Source organism: Schistocerca nitens, chromosome 11 (genome assembly GCF_023898315.1).
Source record: "Schistocerca nitens isolate TAMUIC-IGC-003100 chromosome 11, iqSchNite1.1, whole genome shotgun sequence".
NCBI lineage: Eukaryota > Metazoa > Arthropoda > Insecta > Orthoptera > Acrididae > Schistocerca > Schistocerca nitens.
In genome coordinates, this window is record NC_064624.1 from 119,382,654 (window position 1) to 119,408,209 (window position 25,556).

General features: G+C 46.3%; 1 protein-coding gene and 1 pseudogene across 1 annotated transcript in view; both read left to right on the top strand.

Annotated features, from left to right (window-relative positions):
- The window catches only part of LOC126212697 (growth factor receptor-bound protein 14-like), a 411,244-nt gene that overhangs the window by 141,236 nt on the left and 244,452 nt on the right, over window positions 1-25,556 (top strand). The window lies entirely within an intron of this gene.
- Window positions 16,252-16,369, top strand: LOC126214077 (5S ribosomal RNA; annotated as a pseudogene).

The window sequence follows — 25,556 nt, forward strand, 5'->3', positions numbered from 1 at the left end:
TAAGACCAAATGCGAATATTGTCACAAAAGTATGTGTGTTACTTCGCAGAAAAGTAGTACCATATTACTGGTATCGAGAACTGGGGTTGGAGTGCCGTAATGGTCACGCAAATAAAGAACCATTACATGGTCCACCCGTAGCCTTGATGACAGGTTCCACTCTCGCAGGCATACGTTCAGTCAGGTGCTGGAAGGTTTCTTGGGGAATGGCAGCCCATTCTTGGCCGAGTGCTTCACTGAGGAGAGGTGTCGATGTCGTTTGGTGAGGGCTGGCACGAAGTCGGCGTTCGAAAACATCCCAAAGGCGTTCTGTAGGATTCAGGTCAGGACTTGTGTAACCACTCCGCCACAGGCCGTGCATTATGAACAGGTGCTCGACCGTGTTGAAACATGCAATCAAATAATTTCAAATGGCTCTGAGCACTATGGGACTTAACATGGTCATAAGTCCCCTATGACTTAGAACTAAGCTAAGGACATCACACAACACGCAGTCATAAGATGCAATCGCCGTCCCCGAATTGCTCTTCAAGAGTATGGAGCACGAAGGTCCTTAAAACACCAGTGTACGCCTGTGTGCCCGCATCTCGTGGTCGTGCGGTAGCGTTCTCGCTTCCCACGCCCGGGTTCCCGGGTTCGATTCCCGGCGGGGTCAGGGATTTTCTCTGCCTCGTGATGGCTGGGTGTTGTGTGCTGTCCTTAGGTTAGTTAGGTTTAAGTAGTTCTAAGTTCTAGGGGACTGATGACCATCGATGTTAAGTCCCATAGTGCTCAGAGCCATTTGAACCATACGCCTGTGTTGTGATAGTGCCACGCAAAACAACAAGGCGTGCAAGCCCCCTCCATGAAAAATACGGGCACACCATAACACCAGCCGGCCGCTGTGACCGAGCGGTTCTAGGCGCTTTTGGACGGAACCACGCTGCTGCTAGTGTCGGAGGTTCAAATCCTGCCTCGGGCATGGATGTGTGTGCTGTGCTTTGGTTAGTTAGCTTTAAGTAGTTCTAAGTCTAGGGGACTGATGATCTCAGATGTTAAGTCCCATATTGCTTAGAGCGATTTGAACCGTAACACCACCGCATCCGAATTTTGCTGTTGGCACTACACACATACAAATGCTGGCAGATGACGTTCACCGGGCATTCGCAATACCCACACTCTGCCATCGGACGCTGCAGTCATGGACTGTGCGGCTGGTCCCGGCGGAGGTTCGAGTCCTCCCTCGGGCATGGGTGTGTGTGTTTGTCCCTAGGATAATTTCGGTTAACCAGTGTGTAAGGTTAGGGACTAATGGCCTTATCAGTTAAGTTGCATAAGATTTCACACACGTTTGAACACTTTTTTTTCTGCCATCGGATCGCCACATTGTGTACAGCGATTCGTCACTCCACACAACGTTTTCCCACTGTTCAATCGTCCAATGTTTACGCTCCTTACACTACGCGATGCGTCGTTTGGCATTTACCGGCGTGATTTGTGCCTTACGACCAGCCGCTCGACCATGAAATCCAAGTTTTCTCACCTCCCGCCTATCTGTCACAGTACTTGCAGTGGATCCTGATGCAGTTTGGAATTCCTGTGTGACGGTCTGGATAGATGTCTGCCTATTGGGTGTCACTTGCGTCATACGTCTGTACGAGAGATTTCCACACTCCTAAACATCCCTAAGTCCACTGTTTCCGCTGTGATACTGAAGTGGAAACGTGAAGGGACACTTACAGCACAAAAGCTTACAGGCCGACCTCGTCTGTTGATGACAGACGTTAAAGTAACCTCTGGCGTGCCACAGGGGAGTGTTATGGGACCATTGCTTTTCACAATATATATAAATGACCTAGTAGATAGTGTCGGAAGTTCCATGCGGTTTCTCGCGGATGATGCTGTAGTATACAGAGAAGTTGCAGCATTAGAAAATTGTAGCGAAATGCAGGAACATCTGCAGCGGATAGGCACTTGGTGCAGGGAGTGGCAACTGTCCCTTAACATAGACAAATGTAATTTATTGCGAATACATAGAAAGAAGGATCCTTTATTGTATGATTATATGATAGCGGAACAAACACTGGTAGCAGTTACTTCTGTAAAATATCTTGGAGTATGCGTGCGGAACGATTTGAAGTGGAATGATCATACAAAATTAATTGTGGGTAAGGCGGGTACCAGGTTGAGATTCATTGGGAGAGTGCTTAGAAAATGTAGTCCAGCAACAAAGGAGGTGGCTTACAAAACACTCGTTCGACCTATACTTGAGTATTGCTCATCAGTGTGGGATCCGTACCAGATCGGGTTGACGCAGGAGATAGAGAAGATCCAAAGAAGAGCGGCGCGTTTCGTCACAGGGTTATTTGGTAACCGTGATAGCGTTACGGAGATGTTTAGCAAACTCAAGTGGCAGACTCTGGAAGAGAGGCGCTCTGCATCGCGGTGTAGCTTGCTCGCCAGGTTTCGAGAGGGTGCGTTTATGGATGAGGTATCGAATATATTGCTTCCCCCTACTTATACCTCCCGAGGAGATCACGAATGTAAAATTAGAGAGATTCGAGCGCGCACGGAGGCTTTCCGGCAGTCGTTCTTCCCGCGAACCATACGCGACTGGAACAGGAAAGGGAGGTAATGACAGTGGCACGTAAAGTGCCCTCCGCCACACACCGTTGGGTGGCTTGCGGAGTATAAATGTAGATGTAGATGTAGATGTAGATGTACGACCCTCTTCAACTGTCGGTGGTCTCTGTCAGTCAACAGACGAGGTCGGCCTGTAAGCTTTTGTGCTGTACGTGTCCCTTCACGTTTCCACTTCAGTATCACAGCGGAAACAGTGGACCTAGGGATGTTTAGGAGTGTGGAAACCTCCCGTATAGACGTATGACACAAGGGACACCCAGTCACCTGACCACGTTCGAAGTTCGTGAGTTCCACGGAGCGCCCCATTCTGCTCTCTCACGATGTCTAATGAGTACCGAGGTCTCTGATATGGAGCACCTGCCAGTAGGTGGTAGCACAATGCACCTCATATGAAAAACCAATGTGTTTGGGGGTGTCCGGATACTTTTGATCACATAGTGCATATAGGAACAACAGCGGTCCTCCCACACTTCCCTGGAGCAGTGCTGGCGGTACCCTTGTTTCTGATTAACAGTCGCCATCGAGGACAACATACTGGGTTCTGTTACTTAAGAAGTCTTCCAGCCACTCATATATCTGTGAGCTTATTCCATATCCTCGTACCTTCGTTAAAAGCCTGCAATGGGGCGCCGTGTCAAGTGCTTTCTGGAAATCTAGAAATATGGAATCTGCCTGCTGTCGTTCATCCATAGTTCTCAGTGCATCATGCGAGAAAAGGGCAAGCTGAGTTACACACAAACCACGCTTTCTAAAACCATGTTGATTCGTGGACATAAGCTGCTCTCCAGAAAGTTTATTGTATTCGAACTGAGAATATGTACAAGGATTCTGCAGCAAAGAGAATTTAGTGATGTTGGTCTGAGACTGCAGTGAGGACAAAACTGTAAAATGGAGGGAGTGAATACGAAGGTTGCAGTAATAAATGTATTCTTGTAAAACCTCGTCCAGCACAAGAGGTAGGCCTCATGTCTGATCGCTAACCTACACCATAACGGGCAGAATGTTTATATTCTTCAATTACCGAATGTATTGTTGCAGAAGATGTAAAGGACACAATACAGCAATCACGACAATTAAAGCCATTTACCGTCTGTAGCATGAATGCATCTGATTGCTTACATTTCAAGAAAGAGCAGATTGTAATACCAGCAAATCTAAACATGTCCAAAACACAGCAGCTGCGGTTATACAAGCACATGCATAAGACCAGAAGAAGCTTAAATGAAATTTGTATTTCTATTTCGAGAAATGGTGTAAGAATAAGGGACGTCAAGAAAATGCAACTACCCGCCCTGGATGTTACAAGCCACAAGAAAGATTTGATTCAAATATGGCGTTACCTGACAAATGGTGAACACATACAGTTTTAGAAAAGCAGAATGAAATGTTACTATCTGATTGCTATTAAACTATAGCACGTAGAGCTTTTTATTGCATTTTCAGTTTCGGTAAGTTTTTCATACTGTTGCTGCTGTTGCGGTTTTCAGTATGAACACTGGTTTGCTCCAGCTCTTCATGCTACTCTATCATGAGCAAACTTCTTCATCTCCCAGTACCTACTGCAACCTACATCCTTCTGAATCTGCTTAGTGTATTCATCTCTTGGTCTCCCTCTACGATTTTTACCCTCCACGCTGCTCTCCAGTACTAAATTGGTGATCCCTTGATATCTCAAAAAGTCCTATCAACGGATCCCTTCTTTCGGTCAGGCTGTACCACAAATTTCTCTTCTCTTCAATTCTATTCAATACCTCCTCATTAGTTACGTGATCTACCCATCTAATCTTCAGCGTTCTTCTGTAACACCACATTTCGAAAGCTTCTATTCTCTTCTTGTCCAAACTATTTATCGTCCATGTTTCACTTCCATACATGGCTACACTCCATACAAATACTTTCAGAACGCAGTTCGTGACACTTAAATCTATACTCGATGTTAACAAATTTCTCTTCTTCAGAAACGCTTTTCTTGCCATTGCCAGTCTACATTTTATATTCTCTCTACTTCTACCCTTATCAGTTATTTTGCTCCCCAAATAGCAAAACTCCTTTACTACTTTAAGTGTCTCATTTCCTAATCTAATCCCCTCAGCATCACCCGATTTAATTTGACTACAGTCCGTTATCCTCGTTTTGCTTTTGTTGATGTTCATCTTATATCCTCCTTTCAAGACACTGTCCATTCCGTTCAACTGCTCTTCCAAGTCCTTTGCTGTCTCTGACAGAATTACAATGTCATCGGCGAACCTCGAAGTTTTTATTTCTTCTCCATGGACTTTAATTCCTACTTCAAATTTTTCTTTTTTTCCTTTACTTCTTGCTCAATATACAGATTGAATAAGATCGGGGACAGGCCACAACTGTGTCTCACACAAATGATAGAAACTTAGGTTTGCCTTTCCTTAACTTATCTTCTAAGATTAGTCGCAGGGTCAGTATTGCCTCGCGTGTTCCCATATTTCCACGGAATCCAAACTGATCATCCTAAGTTTTTCTATTCGTCTGTAAAGAATTCGTGTCAGTATTTTGCAATCGTGACTTATTAAACTGATAGTTCGGTAATTTTCACATTTGTCAACATCTGCTTTCTTTTGGGATTGGAATTATTATATTCTTCTTGAAGTCTGGGGGTATTTCACCTGTCTCATACATCTTGCTCACCAGATGGTAGAGTTTTGTCAGGACTGGCTCTCCCAAGGCTGTCAGTAGTTCTAACGGAATGTTGTCTACTCCCGGGGCCTTGTTTCGACTTGGGTCTTTCAGTGCTCTGTCAAATTCTTCATGCAGTATAATATCTCTCATTTCATCTTCACGTACGTCCTCTTCAAATTCCATAATATTTCCCTCGAGTACGTCGCCCTTGTTCAGACCGTCTACATACTCCTTCAACTTTTCTGCTTTCCATTCTTTGCTTAGAACTGGTTTTCCATTTGAGCTCTTGATATTCGTACAAATGGTTCTCTTTTCTCCAAAGGTCTCTTTAACTTTCCTGTACGGGGTATCTGTCTTATCCCTAGTGATATATGCCTCTACGTCCTTACAATTGTCCCCTAGCAATATCTTCTTAGCGATTTTGCACTTCCTGTTGATCTCATTTTTGCAAAATTTTAAATTTATACATTAATAAATATGGCTGTAATGATTTTTTTACATAAATATTTACATTTCCTGTCACATCCCCCCTTAACATCCGATGATGGCAACATTGCTCTGTCGAAACCGGTCAATCGATGAAATGCTTTAAAAATGGTTCAAATGGCTTCAAAATGGTTCATACGGCTCTGAGCACTATAGGACTTAACTGCTGTGGTCATCAGTCCCCTAGAACTTGGAACTACTTAAATCTAACTAACCTAAGGACATCACACACATCCATGCCCGAGGCAGGATTCGAACCTGCAACCGTAGCGGTCGCGCGGTTCCAGACTGTAGCGCCTAGAACCGTTCGGCCACACCGGCCGGTAGTAAGCAAAGAGACATGGATTCAAGTCCAGGCGATGGCACAAATTTTAGTTAATTTCTTTAGTTTCCATCCTTATCGTAGTAGAGGAACAGAGACTATGATTGTACCAGGTTGACTGTAAAGCGGAATCCGTAGGCCAATGCTCTGTGGAAGATAACATTCTCGATGTGGAGTCCCCTCCACCACAATCCCATCCTGGAGGCATTGAGACACCTTTGTGATGAATGAATAACAACGTTGGCTTCGCATCAGATCACAACATCTACAGTCGCTACCATCTCTGGTTTCGCCTCATGAGGAGTAATGGGCTGTTATTCGTCCACAGACACCTCAATGAAAGTTTCTCTTCAGACCAGGTAGTGTAGGTAAATAAATTTCACTCCGGCCGGCGATGAAATGTTTTTATAGCTATCTTTGCTGGTGATGTTTCCTTCAGTGGCCGCTGGCAGAGTAAAATTTCAGATTTATTCGTGAGCCAGAAGACAAGGTAATACATTCTGCTGGAGGTTGCCCGGGACGCCTTGATGAGTGTAAAGACAGTTCCTGCCACAGCTGGACGGGTCGCCGGGTGTGCGGGTACGTCCCAGGAATGAAGCGAAAATCGCACTCTAGTCTAAAGATAGGACGCCGTCTGCGAACAAAAAAATCGTAGTGTAGTTCTCCTTTTTTCTTGGGCTATCGCTTCGCCGTGCGTCACAAGTACACGCCACAAGGACACGCCTACGCCAGCAACGGCCATCAAGAAGTCCTCTCTCGTCCTCTCCGTGCGCAGTAGTTACGCGACATTCGATTTCTGCCCTGATCACTGCGTCCCATCTGGACACCAGACGGTTTAAGTGCCTTCGCGTATTAAGTTGCCGACGGCCTAGCCGCAGTGGTAACACCTGTTCCCGTCGGATCATCGAAGTTAAGCGCTGTCGGGCTGGGCTAGCACTCGGATGGGTGACCATCCGGTCTGCCGAGCGCTGTTGGCAAGCGGGGTGCTCTCAGCCCTTGTGAGACAAACTGAGGAGCTACTTGACTGAGAAGTAGCGGCTCCGGTCTCGTGAACGGAAATACGGCCGGGAGAGCGGTGTGCTGACCACATGCCCCTCCATATCCGCATCCAGTGACACCTGTGGGCTGAGGATGACACGGCGGCCGGTCGGTAACCCTGGGCCTCCGTGGCCTGTTCGGACGGAGTTTATTTTCATAAAGTGAGGCGTACCTGGCAAACTTACATTTCTAGCATTTGTAGACTTAGAGAAAGCTTTTGACAATGTTGACTGGAATACTCTCTTTCAAATTCTGAAGGTGGCAGGGGTAAAATACAGGGAGCGAAAGGCTATTTACGATTTGTACAGAAACCAGATGGCAGTTATAAGAGTCGAGGGGCATGAAAGGGAAGCAGTGGTTGGGAACGGAGTGAGACAGGGTTGTAGCCTCTCCCCGATGTTATTCAATCTGTATATTGAGCAAGCAGTAAAGGAAACAAAAGAAAAATTCGGAGTAGGTATTAAAATTCATGGAGAAGAAGTAAAAACTTTGAGGTTCGCCGATGACATTGTAATTCTGTCAGAGACAGCAAAGGACTTGCAAGAGCAATTGAACGGATTGGGCAGTGTTTTGAAAGGAGGATATAAGATGAACATCAACAAAAGCAAAACGAGTATAATGGAATGTAGTCGAATTAAGTCGGGTGATGCTGAGGGAATTAGATTAGGAAATGAGACACTTAAAGTAGTAAAGGAGTTTTGCTATTTGGGGAGCAAAATAACTGATGACGGTCGAAGTAGAGAGGATATAAAATGTAGACTGGCAATGGCAAGGAAAGCATTTCTGAAGAAGAGAAATTTGTTAACATCGAGCATAGATTTAAGTGTCAGGAAGTCGTTTCTGAAAGTATTTGTATGGAGTGTAGCCATGTATGGAAGTGAAACGTGGACGATAAATAGTTTGGACAAGAAGAGAATAGAAGCTTTCGAAATGTAGTGCTACAGAAGAATGCTGAAGATTAGATGGGTAGATCACGTAACTAATGAGGAAGTATTGAATAGGATAGGGGAGATGTTTGTGGCACAACTTGACTAGAAGAAGGGATCTGTTGGTAGCACATGTTTTGAGGCATCAAGGGATCACCAATTTAGTATTGGAGGGCAGCGTGGAGGGTAAAAATCGTAGAGGGATACCAAGAGATGAATACACCAAGCAGATTCAGAAGGATGTAGGTTGCAGTAGGTACTGGGAGATGAAGAAGCTTGCACAGGATAGAGTAGCATGGAGAGCTGCATCAAACCAGTCTCAGGACTGAAGACCACAACAACAACATGGAGGTGAGACGTTGAATTTCCACTTTTGATGAACAATTTTATTGTTCCTTTTTGCTAAATACTTTATAAACATCACGCGACACGCACACACGATTAATTAGCACTGGCAGGTGTGATAGTTTCAAGTCTCGTGACAATTACGACAGCTTTAACCCTCGACGTAATTGTATCTTCTTCATGTATTCGTGTCAGTGTCTCCTGCTCGAGACTAAACGTGTATTATAGTCTTTCGAAACTTTGTCCATTCCTTTCTACACTCCTGGAAATTGAAATAAGAACACCGTGAATTCATTGTCCCAGGAAGGGGAAACTTTATTGACACATTCCTGGGGTCAGATACATCACATGATCACACTGACAGAACCACAGGCACATAGACACAGGCAACAGAGCATGCACAATGTCGGCACTAGTACAGTGTATATCCACCTTTCGCAGCAATGCAGGCTGCTATTCTCCCATGGAGACGATCGTAGAGATGCTGGATGTAGTCCTGTGGAACGGCTTGCCATGCCGTTTCCACCTGGCGCCTCAGTTGGACCAGCGTTCGTGCTGGACGTGCAGACCGCGTGAGACGACGCTTCATCCAGTCCCAAACATGCTCAATGGGGGACAGATCCGGAGATCTTGCTGGCCAGGGTAGTTGACTTACACCTTCTAGAGCACGTTGGGTGGCACGGGATACATGCGGACGTGCATTGTCCTGTTGGAACAGCAAGTTCCCTTGCCGGTCTAGGAATGGTAGAACGATGGGTTCGGTGACGGTTTGGATGTACCGTGCACTATTCAGTGTCCCCTCGACGATCACCAGTGGTGTACGGCCAGTGTAGGAGATCGCTCCCCACACCATGATGCCGGGTGTTGGCCCTGTGTGCCTCGGTCGTATGCAGTCCTGATTGTGGCGCTCACCTGCACGGCGCCAAACACGCATACGACCATCATTGGCACCGAGGCAGAAGCGACTCTCATCGCTGAAGACGACACGTCTCCATTCGTCCCTCCATTCACGCCTGTCGCGACACCACTGGAGGCGGGCTGCACGATGTTGGGGCGTGAGCGGAAGACGGCGTAACGGTGTGCGGGACCGTAGCCCAGCTTCATGGAGACGGTTGCGAATGGTCCTCGCCGATACCCCAGGAGCAACAGTGTCCCTAATTTTCTGGGAAGTGGCGGTGCGGTCCCCTACGGCACTGCGTAGTATCCTACGGTCTTGGCGTGCATCCGTGCGTCGCTGCGGTCCGGTCCCAGGTCGACGGGCACGTGCACCTTCCGCCGATCACTGGCGACAACATCGATGTACTGTGGAGACCTCACGCCCCACGTGTTGAGCAATTCGGCGGTACGTCCACCCGGCCTCCCGCATGCCCACTATACGCCCTCGCTCAAAGTCCGTCAACTGCACATACGGTTCACGTCCACGCTGTCGCGGCATGCTACCAGTGTTAAAGACTGCGATGGAGCTCCGTATGCCACGGCAAACTGGCTGACACTGACGGCGGCGGTGCACAAATGCTGCGCAGCTAGCGCCATTCGACGGCCAACACCGCGGTTCCTGGTGTGTCCGCTGTGCCGTGCGTGTGATCATTGCTTGTACAGCCCTCTCGCAGTGTCCGGAGCAAGTATGGTGGGTCTGACACACCGGTGTCAATGTGTTCTTTTTTCCATTTCCAGGAGTGTATATTGACTACTTCCGTTGATAAAGTCCAACAACTTCGGTATACACAGTCAGCATACTATCTCGGTTCAAGTCTCTAGTCTGAATATCAGTTCACAAAATCCGTGCGTCTACGTCACGCAACAACGACTCTTGAAAGTAAAACAATCTTTTCGCGCTCCGTTCGCTCAACTGGCAAGAGCTGCTCTTGTATGACTTGATAGCACGATAGCTAGCAAGCGACTTAACTTTTCCGTGAATGAGTATTGTAGACGCATTGAATTCCTTAGTTGCGTTTACAACTCTCTTCCACATAAAAGTTATCTCTGACTGACATTTCTTTGGACTCAACTTTCGTGGTATTAATTTGCAATTATTACTTAGATGTTTGGCAAATAACTAAACATAACCTTTCTTTCTTCTTCCTTTCTACCAAAACACACACTGTAATACTTAATGTTGGTGTTTATCAAGACTTTCCGGTGTTATATCATCGGCAAAGTTGTCGTACCAGTCAGGATAACTTTTTCCTACTTGAAAGGTCCCTGTTGGATTCCTTCCATATTAATTTCTTAAATCTGTTGTCATTTACGGCATAAATTCCTCTTCTAAATTTATTGTGGTGTTTCTGTCTATCTGGGAGGAGACTGAGCAGTGAAACGTGTTACTTTTACACACAAACAAGAACGATCTGTCGCATTACTACACTTTAAAACACAGTTTATATGTAATTAATGTCACACCGTCTCATACGGAACCTACATCCGCTTTCTTTTATATACTGTATATGATAAGATACTGTCATCCCCCTTCCCTTCTGTGTGAGAGGATGAATGAGCAAATGTATTTCTAGTTGCATGCTTGAGGGTAGCAGACAAGGCTGTCTGCTAGAGAACAGTAGGACCAACGTCGGAACAGATAGCTACGCTTTCTAAAAGCAGAGAGGTTTCTATCCTTAGTATGGTCCTGGCCGTCTCTTGTCATGTTGGTATAGGAAGCTGCCCCTCTGGTCACTTCCATTTGTATCTGTTAAGCACGCTCGGTAGGAGCCCAGGCACTCTGTCCGCGGCGAGCGTCTGAAGTGGTAAGATCCCCGGCTAAGCGCGTGTCTGCTAAGTCCGTAGGACAATGGATTTCTTAAGTTCAGCCTAACTGAAAATTTAATCACCTTTATTTCAGGCTTAGATCTAAAATATCTAATGTTATTTCGAGTGTGAAGTTCAGAATATCTTCCGCTAGTTGCTTTGTCACTACTTTGTGAGTAAAGTGGAACCACGTGTTGATCAGTAACTGTAACTAAGATCATCAATCTTAAATGTGAATGTGCGTGAGATTATAATGTCTCGTCTTGACAATATTTTTCAATATAGGAACTTTTCTTTATGTTCAACCCACGGGGGCTGTACTTTGTGAGACCAGTACCACGTGCTTATACAATTGTTTGACCCATCAGGTTAATAGTAAGACGATAGTAACCAGTTCGAGGTTTTCTTTTGTAAATTGCTTTTCGATCTAATTTATTTTAATCATCAAAATTATTGTGGAGTTACACTCTTTGTGTAAACCAAGTTGACCACGTGAAGCATGTGGTGTAATCATCAAAGTAGCCCTCAGCTATTCTTTTCGGGAAGATTTCACAGAGAGTTAGTATGAATTTAGTATACCAGTGTGTGGTAATTTCATGACGGACAGGATTGCGCTACGAACGTAACTTCTTTGGGTGAAAATTGAATCGGTTGGTTGTGGTTAATTTCCTCTTGGATATGTTTCAACCTTCTTTGTGGGTTATTTTTTGAATGCAGTGTTGTATGTAGTCTCCCAATCTTGGCTCCCTATTTGATGTGTTCCGTAAGATTACAAACACATTTTCACTGTCCTAAATAAGGCACCAGTTTAGTTATGAATCAATTTTAATATGCTGAAATGTCAGTGATCAATGTTAAAATAAATTTCCAAATATAAACTGATTTATTTCTTTTTATTTAAATTCTCTTTATATATATATATATATATATATATATATATATATATATATATATATATATATATATCACCGGTTGTCGTATGACGATTAAAAGATTATAATTAATGTTAGTCTGGTTGGGAATTTGGTAAGCTAGACTGGATACCTGGTGAAGCAGTTGCTCAGTAATGCGAGGTTAACTTCCCCAGACGGCTCACAGCTTTTAACCCGGACCTTGCCGTTGGTGGGGAGGCTTGCGTGCCTCAGCGATACAGATGGCCGTACCGTAGGTGCAACCACAACGGAGGGGTATCTGTTGAGAGGCCAGACAAACATGTGGTTCCTGAAGAGGGGCAGCAGCCTTTTCAGTAGTTGCAGGGGAAACAGTCTGGATGATTGACTGATCTGGCCTTGTAACAATAACCAAAATGGCATTGCTGTGCTGGTACTGCGAACGGCTGAAAGCAAGGGGAAACTACAGCCGTAATTTTTCCCGAGGGCATGCAGCTTTACTGTATGATTAAATGATGATGGCGTCCTCTTGGGTAAAATATTCCGGAGGTAAAATAGTCCCCCATTCGGATCTCCGGGCGGGGACTACTCAAGAGGATGTCGTTATCAGGAGAAAGATGGTAGAAGTAGAGAGGATATAAAATGTAGACTGGCAATGGCAAGGAAAGCGTTTCTGAAGAAGAGAAATTTGTTAACATCGAGTATAGATTTAAGTGTCAGGAAGTCTTTTCTGAAAGTATTTGTATGGAGTGTAGCCATGTATGGAAGTGAAACATGGACGATAAATAGTTTGGACAAGAAGAGAATAGAAGCTTTCGAAATGTGGTGCTACAGAAGAATGCTGAAGATTAGATGGGTAGATCACATAACTAATGAGGAGGTACTGAATAGGATTGGGGAGAAGAGGAGTTTGTGGCACAACTTGACCAGAAGAAGGGATCGGTTGGTAGGACATGCTCTGAGGCATCGAGGGATCACCAATTTAGTATTGGAGGGCAGCGTGGAGGGTAAAAATCGTAGGGGGAGACCAAGAGATGCATACACTAAGCAGATTCAGAAGGATATAGGTTGCAGTAGGTACTGGGAGATGAAGAAGCTTGCACAGGATAGAGTAGCATGGAGAGCTGCATCAAACCAGTCTCAGGACTGAAGACCACAACAACAACAACATGGTCTTGAATATCAGCACCGCTTTCAGAACAAATTAATGCAACAACATTACATGCTTTACATCATGATGGTTCAAATGGTTCAAATGGCTCTGACCACTATGGGACTCAACTGCTGAGGTCATTAGTCCCCTAGAACTTAGAACTAGTTAAACCTAACTAACCTAAGAACATCACAAACATCCATGCCCGAGGCAGGATTCGAACCTGCGACCGTAGCGGTCTTGCGGTTCCAGACTGCAGCGCCTTTAACCGCACGGCCACTTCGGCCGGCTTACATCATGATGGTCTGTCCTAATTGGGTTTTGGGGTCCATTAGGGTGTCACATCGGGAACATGAAGTCTGTGAACGGCTGCAAATGGTCTCCGAGAAGGCGAACATAATCACCATCCAGTCCATTCCAATTCAACATAACCCACACCATTATGCAGCTTGCACAGTGCCCTGTTGACAGTTGGGGTCCATGGTTCCGTGGGGGTCCGCACCACACTCGAACTGTACCAGTGAGCTCTTATCATCTGAAATCGGGACTCATCTGACAGGGCCACGGTTTTCCAGTTCTCTAGGGTCCAGCTAAGACGAAATGGCTGCAGGAAAAATGTGAAGACATCGAAAAAGGTATGATTGTCGGAAGGACAGACTCAGCATACAGGAAAGTCAAAACAACCTTTGGTGACATTAAAAGCAACGGTGGTAACATTAAGAGTGCAATGGGAATTCCACTGTTAAATGCAGAGGAGAGAGCAGATAGCTGGAAAGAATACATTGAAAGCCCCTATGAGGGTGAAGATTTGTCTGATGTGATAGAAGAAGAAACAGGAGTCGATTTACAAGAGATAGGGGATCCAGTATTAGAATCGGAATTTAAAAGAGCTTTGGAGGACTTACGGTCAAATAAGGCAGAAGGGATAGATAACATTCCATCAGAATTTCTAAAATCATTGGGGGAAGTGGCAACAAAACGACTATTCACGTTGGTGTGTAGAATAAATGAGTCTGGCGATATACCATCTGACTTTCGGAAAAGCATCATCCACACAATTCCGAAGACAGCAAGAGCTGACAAGTGCGAGAATTATCGCACAATCAGCTTAACAGCTCATGCATCGAAGCTGCTTACAAGAATAATATACAGAAGAATGGAAAAGAAAATTGAGAATGCGCTAGGTGACGATCACTTTGGCTTTAGGGAAAGTAAAGGGACGAGAGAGGCGATTCTGACGTTACGGCTAATAATGGAAGCAAGGCTAAAGAAAAATCAAGACACTTTCATAGGATTTGTCAAATGGCTCTGAGCACTATGGGACTCAACTGCTGAGGTCATTAGTCCCCTAGAACTTAGAACTAGTTAAACCTAACTAACCTAAGGACATCACAAACATCCATGCCCGAGGCAGGATTCGAACCTGCGACCGTAGCGGTCTTGCGGTTCCAGACTGCAGCGCCTTTAACCGCACGGCCACTTCGGCCGGCTAGGATTTGTCGACCTGGAAAAAGCGTTCGACAATATAAAATGGTGCAAGCTGTTGGAGATTCTGAAAAAAGTAGGGGTAAGCTATAGGGAGAGACGGGTCATATACAATATGTACAACAACCAAGAGGGAATAATAAGAGTGGACGATCAAGAACGAAGTGCTCGTATTAAGAAGGGTGTAAGACAAGGCTGTAGCCTTTCGACCCTACTCTTCAGTCTGTACATCAAGGAAGCAATGAAGGAAATAAAAGAAAGGTTCAGGAGTGGAATTAAAATACAAGGTGAAAGGATATCAATGATACGATTCGCTGATGACATTGCTATCCTGAGTGAAAGTGAAGAAGAATTAAATGATCTGCTGAACGGAATGAACAGTCTAATGAGTACACAGTATGGTTTGAGAGTAAATCGGAGAAAGAAGAAGGTAATGAGAAGTAGTAGAAATGAGAACAGCGAGTAACTTAACATCAGGATTGATGGTCACGAAGTCAATGAAGGAATTCTGCTACCTAGGCAGTAAAATAACCGATGACGGACTGAGCAAGGAGGACATCAAAAGCAGACTCGCTATGGCAGGAAAGGCATTTCTCGCCAAGAGAAGTGTACTAATATCAAATACCGGCCTTAATTTGAGGAAGAAATTTCTGAGGATGTACGTCTGGAGTACAGCATTGTATGGTAGTGAAACATGGGAAAACCGGAACAGAAGTGAATCGATGCATTTGAGCTGTGGTGCTATAGACGAATGTTGAAAATTAGGTGGACTGATAAGGTAAGGAATGAGGAGGTTCTACGCAGAATCGGAGAGGAAAGGAATATGTGGAAAACACTGATAAGGAGAAGGGACAGGATGATAGGACATCTGCTAAGGCATGAGGGAATGACTTCCATGGTACTAGAGGGAGCTGTAGAGGGCAAAAAGTGTAGAGGAAGACAGAGATTGGAATACATCAAGCAAATAATTGAGGACGTAGGTTGCAAGTGCTACTCTGAGATGAAGAGGTTAGCACAGACCAGTCAGTAGATTGATGACAAAAAAAAAAAGGTTCCAGCCAGTGTGGTCACGTACCCACGAGGGGCTCTGCAGGTGATGTCGTGCTGTTAGCAAAGCCACTCGCGTCGGTCGTCTGCTTCCATAGCCCGTGAACACCAGATTTCTCCGGGCTGTCAAAACGAATACGTCCGTCGTACGTCCCACTTTGATTCCTGTGATTGTCTCACGCAGTGTTGCTTGTCTGTTAGCACTGACAAATCTACGCAAACGACGCTGCTCTCGGTCGCTAAATGAAGGCCGGCCACACTCTTGACACTTCTGCCCCAAACAGAAAGACTGGTTCGAGTATAGTTTTATATATGAAACTTCCTGGCAGATTAAAACTGTGTGCCCGACCGAGACTCGAACTCGGGACCTTTGCCTTTCGCTCAGTTGGTAGAGCACTTGCCCGCGAAAGGCAAAGGTCCCGAGTTCGAGTCTCGGTCGGGCACACAGTTTTAATCTGCCAGGAAGTTTCATATCAGCGCACACTCCGCTGCAGAGTGAAAATCTCATTCTGGAGTTTTATATATGCTTATTAAGCTCCTTTAGGCAACGGCCTAGCCGCAGTGGATACACCGGTCCCCGTAAGATCACCGAAGTTAAGCGCTGTCGGGCGTGGTCGGCACTTGGATGGGTGACCATCCAGGCCGCCATGCGCTGTTGCCATTTTTCGGGGTGCACTCAGCCTCGTGATGCCAATTGAGGAGCTACTCGACCGAATAGTAGCGGCTTCGGTCAAGAATACCATCATAACGACTGGGAGAGCGGTGTGCTGACCCCACGCCCCTCCTATCCGCATCCTCCACTGAGGATGACACGGCGGTCGGATGGTCCCGGTAGGCTACTCGTGGCCAGAGGACGGAGTGCTTTTATTAAGCCCCTTGAAAAAAAAAATGCGTGATGGTAATTTGTTGTGACTATGACGCTTTCAAATGGCTCTGAGCACTATGCGACTTAACAGCTATGGTCATCAGTCCCCTAGAACTTAGAACTACTTAAACCTAACTAACCTAAGGACAGCACACAACACCCAGCCATCACGAGGCAGAGAAAATCCCTGACCCCGCCGGGAATCTAACCCGGGAACCCGGGCGTGGGAAGCGAGAACGCTACCGCACGACCACGAGATGCGGGCCATGACGCTTTGGATACCACTTTTACCACCGCTTCTATTTCCTGTTTGTCGTCATTTTTGTTTTGTTACTGCCACCCCCAGGTATTTAAACTCATCTACTTCTTCAAACACGTCGTTATCAATCTCTAGAGTTTATAGACTTTGGTCTTGTAATTTGCTTCTACCCTCATAAATTTTTTCTTGTCATTTAACCTTAACACAACTTACTTTGCTTTTTTAAAAAAATAGCTTCCTTACAAATATTTCTAGATCATTCAGATTTTCAGCATTTAATGTTGGATCAAGTGCGAAGGCCAGTACATTCATTTTTACCCCTTTGCTAATTCCCTCTTCTCCTTCGCTTGCTGTACCCAGTGCTTCTTGCATCATTATGTTGAGCAATAGTGGTGATATTCCATCTCCTTGCCTGATTCCATTTTCTGTGTGAAAGGCTGCGTAATAAAAATGGTTCAAATGGCTCTGAGCACTTTGGGACTGAACATCTAAGGTTATCAGTCCCCTAGAACTTAGAACTACTTAAACCTAACGAACCTAAGGACATCACACACATCCATGCCCGGGGCAGGATTCGAACCTGCGGCCGAAGCGGTCGCGCAGTTCCAAACTGTAGCGCCTAGAACCGCTCGGCCACTTCCGCCGGCGCCGCGTAATATTCTCCATCTATTTTCACTATCTCTTTCGATCCTTGCATGGTAGCTTGTAGTCTTGAAACTTCCTGGCAGATTAAAACTGTGTGCCGGACCGAGACTCGAACTCGGGACATTTGCCTTTCGCGGGCAAGTGCTCTACCAAAGGCAAAGGTCCCGAGTTCGAGTCTCGTTCGGGCACACAGTTTTAATCTGGCAGGAAGTTTCGCATAAGCGCACACTTCGCTGCAGAGTGAAAATCTCATTTGTAGTCTTCTTTGGTATTCAAAACTTCCATTTGCTCCCACAACTTTTCCCTGTAAGTGTTGCCGTAGGCTTTCTTAAAACCAACAAGCTATGTTGCCATTACTTTGTTGTAATCTCAATATTTTGAGATGGCTCTTTTCCGTACAAATACACTGAAGCGGCAAAGAAACTGGTTTAGGCATGCCTATTCAAATACAGAGATATGTAAACAGGCAGAATACGGCGCTGCGGTCGGCAACATGTGTATGACGCAGTTGTTAGATCTATTGCTGCTCTTGCTTCAGTGGCAAGTTATCAAGATATAACAAAGTCTGAACGTGGTGTTACAGTCGGCGCACGAGCGATGGGACACAGCATCTTCGAGGTAGCGATGAAGTGGGGATTTTCCCGAACGACCATTTCCCAAGTGTACCGTGATCATCAGGAATCCAATAAAAAATCAAATCTCTGACATCGCTGTGGCCGGAAAAAGATTCTGATTTACGGCACCAAAGACGACTGAAGAGAACCGTTCAAAAACGTAACACTTCGGCAGACTGCTGCAGATTTCAATGCTGAGACATCAACAAGTGTCAGCGAGCGAACCATTCCACGAAACATCATCGGAGCCGATAGGCGAACTCGTGTACCCTCGATGACTGCACGACTCAAAACATTTTGCCTCGCCTGGGCCCGTCAACACCGACATTGGACTGTTGATGACTGGAAGAATGTTGCCTGGTCGGACGAGTCGTGTTTCAAACTGTATCAAGGGGATGGAGGTGTGCAGGTATGGAGACAAGCTCACGAATCCATGGACCCTGCATGTCAGCGGGGGACTGTTCAAGCTGGTGGAGGCTGTGTAATGGTGTGGGGTGTGCAGTTAGAGTGAAATAGGACCCCTGATACATCAAGATACGACTCTGATAGGTGACACGTACATGAGCATCCTGTCTGATCACCCGCATCCATTCATGTCCACTGTGCGTTCCGGCGGACTTGGGCAATTCCATCAGGACCATACGTCCAAAATTACCAAAGAGTAGCTCCAGGAACATTCTTCTGAGTTTAAACGTTTCGGCTGGCCACCAAAATCCCCAGACATGAACATTATTGTACGTATCTGGGATGCCTTGCAATGTGCTGTTCAGAAAACATGTTTCCAGTCGTCAACAATCCAATGTCGGTGCTGATGGGCCCAGGCTAGGCATAATGCTTTGAGTCATCCAGGGTACACGAGTGGGCCTTCAGCTCCGAAAGCCCATATCGATGATGTTTGAGTGGTTCGCACGCTGACACTTGCTGATGGCCTAGTACTGCAGCAATTAGTGGAAGGGTTGCACTTCTGTCACGTTGAACGATTCTTTCAGTCGTCGTTGGTCCCGTTCTTGCAGGATCTTTTTCCGGCCGCAGCGATGTCAGAAATTTGATGCTTTATTGGATTCACGGTACACCCGTGAAATGGTCGTAAGCGAAAATCCCTTCATCGCAACCTCGGAGATGGTGTGTCCCATCCATCACGCGCCGGCTATAACACCACGCTCAAACTGACTTAAATCTTGATAACCTGCATTGTAGCCGCAGTAACCGATCTAACAACTGCGCCAGACACTTGCTGCCTTATACAGGGTGTTACAAAAAGGTACGGCCAAACTTTCAGGAAACATTCCTCACACACAAATAACGAAAAGATGTTATGTGGACATGTGTCCGGAAACGCTTGATTTCCATGTTAGAGCTCATTTTAGTTTCGTCAGTATGTACTGTACTTCCTCGATTCACCGCCAGTTGGCCCAATTGAAGGAAGGTAATGTTGACCTCGGTGCTTGTGTTGACATGCGACTCATTGCTCTACAGTACTAGCATCGAGCACATCAGTACGTAGCATCAACAGGTTCATCACGAACATGGTTTTGCAGTCAGTGCAATGTTTACAAATGCGGAGTTGGCAGATGCCCATTTGATGTACGGATTAGCACGGGGCAATAGCCGTGGCGCGGTACGTTTGTATCGAGACAGATTTCCAGAACGAAGGTGTCCCGACAGGAAGGCGTTCGAAGCAATTGGTCGGCGCCTTAGGGAGCACGGAACATTCCAGCCTATGACTCGCGACTGGGGAAGACCTAGAACGACGAGGACACCTGCAATGGACGAAGCAATTCTTCGTGCAGTTGACGAATAACCCTAATGTCAGCGACAGAGAAGTTGCTGCTGTACAAGGTAACGTTGACCACGTCACTGTACGGAGAGTGCTACGGGAGAACCAGTTGTTTCCGTACCGTGTACAGCATGTGCAGGCACTATCAGCAGCTGATTGGCCTCCACGGGTACACTTCTGCGAATGGTTCATCCGACAATGTGTCAATCCTCATTTCAGTGCAAATGTTCTCTTTACGGATGAGGCTTCATTCCAACGTGATCAAATTGTAAATTTTCACGATCAACATGTGTGGGCTGACGAGAATCCGCATGCAATTGTGCAATGACGTCATCAACACAGATTTTCTGTGAACGTTTGGGCAGGCATTGTTGGTGATGTCTCGATTGGGCCCCAAGTTCTTCCACCTACGCTCAGTGGAGCACGTTATCACGATTTCATACGGGATACTCTACCTGTGCTGCTAGAACATGTGCGTTTACGACACAACATGTGGTTCGTGCACGATGGAGCTCCTGCACATTTCAGTCGAAGTGTTCGTACGCTTCTCAACAACAGATTCGTTGACCGAGGGATTGGTAGAGGCGGACCAATTCCGTGGCCTCCACGCTCTCCTGACCTCAACCCTCTTGACTTCCATTTATGGGGGCATTTGAAAGCTCTTGTCTGCGCTACCCGGGTACCAATTGTAGAGACTCTCCGTGCTCGTATTGTGGACGGCTGTGATACAATACGGCATTCTCCAGGGCTGCATCAGCGCATCAGGGATTCCGTGCGACGGAGGACATTTTGAACATTTCCTGTAACAAAGTGTTTGAAGTCACGCTGGTACGTTCTGTTGCTGTGTGTTTCCATTCCATGATTAATGTGATTTGAAGAGAAGTAATAAAATGAGCTCTAACATGGAAAGTAAGCGTTTCCGGACACACGTCCACATAACATAATTTCTTTCTTTGTGTGTGAGGAATGTTTCCTGAAAGTTTGGCCGTACCTTATTGTAACACCCTGTATAGGCGTTGCCGTATTCTGCCTGTTGACGTATCTTCGTATTTCAGTCTGGATGCCTCAACCTGTTTCTTTGGCGCTTCAGTGTAGTAGAGGAATTGCTAAAATAATGCTCCAGGCAGTCTACGGTTTCGCTTCTTAATTACATTTGCATTAGCTGCGCTACACGTAGAATATCGAGACAGAGCGAGGCGTTCATTTATCATGTGTGCTCGGCGTTGACCTTGGATGTTCGTCAGCGCGTGCGTGTGTAGTCATGACCAGAGGCACGTGCGGGTCCCCTTTACCGAGGCTGAACGGTGTTGTGCGAATATCCGTACCGCGGCCGTGTAGAGCGCTGCTCGTGTCACCGATGCCGCACTTCTGCTGCATGTCAGATATTTCATTTCCATGGGAAGACGTCAAGAAAGGTATACAGCTGCATATTTTATCCATTGGCGTGCCGAAAGTTAGATTTATTAAAGAGCCGCACATACACTACTGGCCATAAAAATTGCTACACCAAGAAGAAATGCGGATTATAAACAGATATTCATTGGACAAATATATTATACTAGACCTGACATGTGATCACATTTTCACGCAATTTGGGTGCATAGATCCTGAGAAATCAGTACCCAGAACAACCACCTCTGGCCGTAATAACGGCCTCGATACGCCTGGGTATTGAGTCAAACAGAGCTTGGATGGCGTTTACAGGTACAGCTGCCCATGCAGCTTCAACACGATACCACAGTTCATCAAGAGTAGTTACTGGCGTATTGTGACGAGCCAGTTGCTCGGACAGCATTGACCAGACGTTGGTGAGAGATCTGGAGAATGTACTGGCCAGGGCAGCAGTTGAGCATTTTCTGTATCCAGAAAGGCCCGTACAGGACCTGCAAGATGCGGTCGTGCATCATCCTGCTGAAATGTAGGGTTTCGCAGGGATCGAATGAAGGGTAGAGCCACGGGTCGTAACACAACTGAAATGTAACGTCCACTGTTCAAAGTGCCGTCAATGCGAACAAGAGGTGACCGAGACGTGTAACTAGTGGCACCCCATACCAGCATGCCGGGTGATACACCAGTATGGCGATGACGAATACACGCTTCCAATGTGTGTTCACCGCGATGTCGCCAAAGACGGATGCGACCATCGTGATGCTGTAAGCAGAACCTGGTTTCATCCGAAAAAAATGACGTTTTCCCATTCGTGCACCCAGGTTCGTCGTCGAGTACACCATCACGGACGCTCCTGTCTGTGATGCAGCGTCAAGGGTAGCCGCAGCCACGGTCTCCGAGCTGATAGTCCGTGCTGCTGCAAACGTTGTCAAACTGTTCGTGCAGATGGTTGTTGTCTTGCAAACGTCACCATCTGTTGACTCAGGGTTCGAGACGTGGCTGCACGATCCGTTACAGCCGTGCTGATAAGATGCCTGTCATCGCGACTGCCAGTGATACGAGGCCGTTGGGATCCAGCACGGCTTTCCGTATTACCATCCTGAACCCACCGATTCCATATTCTGCTAACAGTCATTGGATCTCGACCAACGCGAGCAGCAATGTCGCGATACGATAAACCGCAATCGCGATAGGCTAAAATCCGACCTTTATCAACGTCGGAAACGTGATGGTACGCATTTCTCCTCCTTATACGAGGCATTACGACAATGTTTCTCGAGGCAACGCCGGTCAACTGCTGTTTGTGTATGAGAAATCGTTTCGAAACTTTCCTCATGTCAGCACGTTGTAGGTGTCGCCACCGGCGCCAACCTTGTGTGAATGCTCTGGAAAGCTAATGATTTGCATATCACAGCATCTTCTTCCTGTCGGTTAAATTTCGCGCTGTAGCACGTCATCTTCTTGGTGTAGCAATTTTAATGGCCAGTAGCGTAGAGGGCCTATAACACGTCCTTGGGGAACGCCGGATATTACTTCTGTTTTACTTGATGACTTTCCGTCTATTATTACGAACTGTGATCAAAGTCACGTGATTTACGGAGGGCCCTATGCACATACCAACTGATCGACCGACAGACCGACAAACTAGACTGTGTAGGCCAACCGAGTGACCAACAAACATTTCTTGCCGGGCTGACGAGAACTCCAACTCAAAGGAAGGCCTCGGCGCTTGTTCGTGACGTCACGTCAGCTAGGCACGGCGAACGCCAGGTTGTTGCAGGCATACTCGTAATGGTGGTGTCTCCCTCTCTGACACAGGAAAATGTGAAACTATTGGCGGTAGTTGACCGACACACATTGTTCTGAGAGATTTCTGCAACCAATTAGTTGTGCAATTCATTACACTTCTTAACAAATAGTATACTCCTGAACTTAAATTTCCGCCTGTTTTAAGGATTGACGTACAAAAACAACTTCATGGTCCAGCAGCAACAGAAATCGTGCTTCTTTACCTCATTTGTAAACTTGAGGAAGTTACGTCTGTACTGGGTTGCTTTTGCAAGAAACTGTGAACATATTAGTGCTCTTGTTTAGGTATCTTGGTTGACTCTGGGGTGATGAGCACTGAATGTTAATGAAATATCTTGCGATTGTACACTTTGGGGGAGGGGGTGGGGGACAGAAGAAGAGGCAAAAGAGAGATACTTGTTTTATCAAATAAAATTTCTTTAACTTATAAAGTTTCTCCTTTCAGTTGCAAGAGGGAAATATTTATCTTTTCTAATGTGCATGTTTAAAGAAAGTTTAAGCACAGCAGTGTATTCGATGTATGAAGCTATTTTGTTTCCTGTTTAGAATTCCTTTCGTTGAAAACGACTGTAATCTAATGACTGGTAACAGTTGGACATTTACACATGTAAATTATTTCACATTTCCAGTGACGATGTCAAACGAAAATAAATAAATAACAGAAACGAGTTCATTGTAAGGGGGTTCGGGTAAGTTTCGATAGCAAAATGGATCAAGTAAATATAGTTACTTGTATATAAAATTTCCGAAGCTTGCAAAGGGGCAAAGCATCTTCTCATATTGATCTACGTTTGTTTCGACAGGATTCAGTAATACAGGACTATGATCTTCACACGTAGCTTTACGATAGTAAGAAAATCTTTCATCTAAATAAAACTGCAGAATCCAAAACAATACCAAACATTTTGTCCAAAAATGAGAGATTTATAGTGATAAGCACGCCCAGGCGTTTCTGCCTGCAACAGACCTGGCGTTCGCCGTGCCTAGCTGACGTGACGTCACCAACAAGCGCCGAGGCCTTCCTTTGAGTCGGTGTTGCTGACGATCGCGTATGACCATGCAACAGCCTACATCCCCCCCCCCCCTCCCGCCCTATAAGGACAGGGCAGCTATGCAGTCACTAAGTGAAATCGGTCGAGGCGTGTGTACCCTGCACACGAAATCTGACGGATGGTGTGTTTCTGCTTTTTTAGAATATAAAAATTCTCATCTGGGAGAATCTGAATGCTCTCTCCGTGGTTATTCCTGCACCATTGCCTAACCAGCGGAACGCGAACACAGCAGTGCAGCTTGTAATTCTAGGAAGCGGCCTAGCGGAGCGCAGCCTAGGCTAGACCACGACCCGTGACCGCTCGGCAGCACGCGGTCGCGGCGTGACGCTCAGCTGTTTCCCCCCACCACTTCCGCCGCCGCTGCCGGCCGGTTCCCCCACCACCGCCTCCGACGCGACACGTCACCGCGTGCTGCCGGCCCGGGTGGTGGGGGGCGATAGGGACCGGCGCGGTGTAGCGCGTCGCTCGGAAGTTGGCAACCCTGCGCGCCCAGGCGTCGCTGTCAGTTGTAGCTGGGATCTTCGCCGGCAGCGGCTACAGCAACGGGCGGACGCAGGTAAACGCAGCGAACGGCGCGCGGCCACAGAGAAAAACCTCGTCTTCCTACGAGGCTCCGCTGAACCTGCTCCACACTGGAGCCAATGAAAGCGATCCAATTTTCGCCGGCGTTCGTTACCGTTCATTTCTACCTGTGAACGTAATGAACGCTGCTTTATCGTTTTTGCCTCTAAGAATCGGCACGCAGCGTACAATACCACACAGGGTGGAGGAAAAAAAAAACTTCGCGGCGTGATTCCTCACATATTAGCAATACAAAAAAGTCTCTTACAAAATTTCGTCCTGCGCGTCTTTCGGGCGGTGAATGGACGTTAAAGATTGGTAGTCTGGCAACACTGTAATCACATGTGCGCTAACTAACCTTGTCAGGATAGAGCAGTAGTGTTCATCATACACCGCAAGCCACCTAATGGTGTGTGGCGGGGGGTACATTCGGTACCACTATCTGATCCCTCCAACCCGCAGGCATGGTAGCTCAGCGTGTTCGGTCAGGGGGTTACGTGCCCTCTGTAATAAAATAAAGACTGAGTTAATCGATCAACAACGAACTTCAATGGACGTCTTACGACGTCCGCACCGAGCAGATGCAACGAACAAAAGCGAACAAAATGAGATTAAAAGCCGGCCGTGGTGACCGAGCGGTTCTAGGCGCTTCAGTCTGGAACCGCGCGACCGCTACGGTCGCAGGTTCGAATACTGCCTAGGGCATGGATGTGTGTGACGTCCTTAGGTTAGTTAGGTTTAAGTAGTTCTAAGTTCTAGGGGACTGACGACCTCAGCTGATAAGTCCCATAGTGCTCAGAGCCAGAGCCATTTGTGAAATTTAAAAAAAAAAAAAAAAGACTGTTCCACTCGCGAATAGTGCGTGAGAAGAATGATT